Source organism: Schistocerca piceifrons, chromosome 6, assembly GCF_021461385.2.
Source record: "Schistocerca piceifrons isolate TAMUIC-IGC-003096 chromosome 6, iqSchPice1.1, whole genome shotgun sequence".
Lineage (NCBI taxonomy): Eukaryota > Metazoa > Arthropoda > Insecta > Orthoptera > Acrididae > Schistocerca > Schistocerca piceifrons.
In genome coordinates, this window is record NC_060143.1 from 259,290,288 (window position 1) to 259,294,034 (window position 3,747).

The window sequence follows — 3,747 nt, forward strand, 5'->3', positions numbered from 1 at the left end:
TTTTCACTCTACAGCGGAGTGTGCGCTGATATGAAACTTCCTGGTAGATTAAAACTGTGTGCCGGACCGAGACTCGAACTCGGGACCTTTGCCTTTCGCGGGCAAGTGCTCTACCGACTGAGCTACCCAAGCACGACTCACGCCCCGTCCTCACAGCTTTAATTCCGCCAGTACCTCGTCTCCTACCTGTGGCTACGACATGTCTCCGCAATATCCTTTCTTCCAGCAGTGCTAGTCCTGTAAGGTTCGCAGGAGAGTTTCTGTGAAGTTTGGAAGGTAGGAGACGAGGTACTGGCGGAATTAAAGCTGTGAGGACGGGGCGTGAGTCGTGCCTGGGTAGCTCAGTCGGTAGAGCACTTGCCCGCGAAAGGCAAAGGTCCCGAGTTCGAGTCTCGGTCCGGCACGCAGTTTTAATCTGCCAGGAAGTTTCAAATCTGAAATATGTTCACAACACAAGTGATCGGCTTTGAAAGACCTGGAGATCGGTAGTAGGGAAGACGAATGGTCGACTTCAGTTTACTGGGAAAATTCTAGAAAAGTGTACCTCATGTACACAGGAGATCTCATACAGTGTCACCCATTTTTGAGTATTGCTCGAGTATTTGCCATCCACATCACGTCGCACGAAAGCAATTCACAGGCGTCGTGCTAGATCTGTTACCGGTGGGTTTGATCAACACGCTCGTATTACAGAGATGCCTCGTATCGGAAGTGGGAATTCCTGGAGTGAAGAAGACGTTCTCTTCACGAAACAGTATTGACAAAATTTAAAGAACTTGCATTAGTAGCTCACTGTAGAACAATTGTACTGCCGCCCACGTAGATTTCACGAGACGACCGCGAAAATAAGAAGGGAGAAACCGAGGCTACTGGGATGGCGTATAGGTCCTCGTTTTCACCTCTCTCCACTTGGGAGCTCAAACATAAAGGGAGTGACTAGTAGAGGTTGTAATGTTACTTGAATTACGTAACCATTACGGCACCTCACCTAAACCTTTCGATACCAGCAATATTCTACAGTGTTCTTGTAAAGTAGTTAACATATATCTGAGACAACATTCAGATTTGATTTCATTAATGTAGAGGTACTTAGATACATCGATATGTTTATGTTACAATGATATTATTCTTATGTGTATTCTTTCTTTTGTCATTATGATCTTAGTCGTACTTGTAACTCTGATATTTGGGCGCGTAAGCGGTTCTTAGAGAGTCAAGTCTTGGTCGTCGTGTTGAAAAGACGCAAATTGTAATCAGTTTATGTAATGTGAACTTTAACTGTGACGAAGATATTTTCAAGTATATTTTATATTGTGAAGTGATATTTTAACAAAAATAATAAAAAGAAGTGTAACTAAAATTCGGAGTGCTGATTACTTTTTTTACATCACCATTGTGCTAACTTGCAAAAGTTAAATCTTCAAGAATGGTTTATGAAACACATCTATAAAACTTTTGAATATCGCAGAATAACACCTAGGCCTCTTTGCATCCGAGCTTGTAATCATCACTACCTACATTTTCGACGATTGTGCCATGAGTTCACAACGAGACCAGCGTGGGAAACACGAGAAGATGAGCGCCTAGTTGATCCATTATTTCATGAAATGACTTTACTAACTGTGCTCTGAAGACACCTGCCACATAATATAACTTTGTTGTTGCCCGAAAATGCAATATTTAGCAGCGTGGGCAACACTACAAATCATAATTAATTTTTGACCTTTGTTGTGGCAGGGTTGTTAGGTACCCTCCGCTATGCATCGGACATTGGTCTTCTGAAATTGCAGAAGATATGTTGTTTCCTAACACGAGGAACAATATTCGTGATTCATATAATCAGCTGAAAATACTAGCGTTCCCAGTTCATGCCCTATTCTGGTTTACTTTGTAAGTAGGCTGTTTATGTTTTCTTATTGGCAACGTTACATAGCGCTCTGTATGAAAATCACTGGCTGCGCTGTGTGCAGTCTGTGGCTAGTTTGCATTGTTGTCTGCCATTGTAGTGTTGGGCAGCGGCAGCTGAATGTTAACAGCGCGTAGCGTTGGGCAGTTGGAGGTGAGCCACCAGCAGTGATGGATGTGGGGAGAGAGATGGCGGAGTTTAGAAATTTGTACGACTGTCATGAACTGCTATATATAATATGACTATTAAAATCTTTCATTTGCTAACTATGCCTATCAGTAGCTAGTGCCTTCCTTAGTTTGAATCTTTTATTTAGCTGGCAGTAGTGGCGCTCACTGTATTGCAGTAGTTCGAGTAATGAAGATTTTTGTGAGGTAAGTGATTTGTGAAACGTGTAGGTTAATTTAGTCAGGGTCATTCTCTTGTAGGGATTATTGAAAGTCAGATTGCGTTGCGCTAAAAATTATTGTGTGTCATATTTAGATTAAAGTTCAGTCTTGATCACGTTATGTCTGTTTTAATGAGTAACCGGTTTCGGTTTTTTCTATAAAACCATCATCAGACCCATTGGTCCCTTGGGTTGGTAGGTGGAGCTCTCCTTGCTGCTGTGCAGTCACAGCAGCAAGGAGAGCTCCACCTACCAACCCAAGGGACCAATGGGTCTGATGATGGTTTTATAGAAAAAACCGAAACCGGTTACTCATTAAAACAGACATAACGTGATCAAGACTGAACTTTAATCTAAATATAACAATTTATTGATCACTGCATTCCAAAAATGTTTACCAATATTGTGTGTCAGTTAAAGCAGAGTCTTGTATAATTTTTCGAAGGGGACGTTTCATATGGTGACCCTGCCAGGATACCTCACTGGAATCTTCTGATTTTTTCCTTGTAGTTTGTGTAATTAGCGTAGATTTTGTTTATTGCTAGCGTATAATTGTAGAGAGAATCTCTTTTGTAGTTGCAGTCTTTCATTGTTGTACAGTAAAACAGTTGTGACATGCATGTACACTCCTGGAAATTGAAATAAGAACACCGTGAATTCATTGTCCCAGGAAGGGGAAACTTTATTGACACATTCCTGGGGTCAGATACATCACATGATCACACTGACAGAACCACAGGCACATAGACACAGGCAACAGAGCATGCACAATGTCGGCACTAGTACAGTGTATATCCACCTTTCGCAGCAATGCAGGCTGCTATTCTCCCATGGAGACGATCGTAGAGATGCTGGATGTAGTCCTGTGGAACGGCTTGCCATGCCATTTCCACCTGGCGCCTCAGTTGGACCAGTGTTCGTGCTGGACGTGCAGACCGCGTGAGACAATGCTTCATCCAGTCCCAAACATGCTCAATGGGGAACAGATCCAGAGATCTTGCTGGCCAGGGTAGTTGACTTACACCTTCTAGAGCACGTTGGGTGGCACGGGATACATGCGGACGTGCATTGTCCTGTTGGAACAGCAAGTTCCCTTGCCGGTCTAGGAATGATAGAACGATGGGTTCGATGACGGTTTGGATGTACCGTGCACTATTCAGTGTCCCCTCGACAATCACCAGTGGTGTACGGCTAGTGTAGGAGATCGCTCCCCACACCATGATGCCGGGTGTTGGCCCTGTGTGCCTCGGTCGTATGCAGTCCTGATTGTGGCGCTCACCTGCACGGCGCCAAACACGCATACGACCATCATTGGCACCAAGGCAGAAGCGACTCTCATCGCTGAAGACGACACGTCTCCATTCGTCCCTCCATTCACGCCTGTCGCGACACCACTGGAGGCGGGCTGCACGATGTTGGGGCGTGAGCGGAAGACGGCCTAACGGTGTGCGGG

At 44.4% G+C, this 3,747-nt stretch overlaps 1 non-coding gene across 1 annotated transcript; it reads left to right on the top strand.

The window, feature by feature from the left end:
• Positions 1–330: 330 nt before the first annotated feature.
• On the top strand, positions 331–407 carry Trnas-cga. Its single transcript has one exon. It is a non-coding gene; the product is annotated as a tRNA-Ser (tRNA).
• The last annotated feature ends 3,340 nt before the right edge of the window (positions 408–3,747 follow it).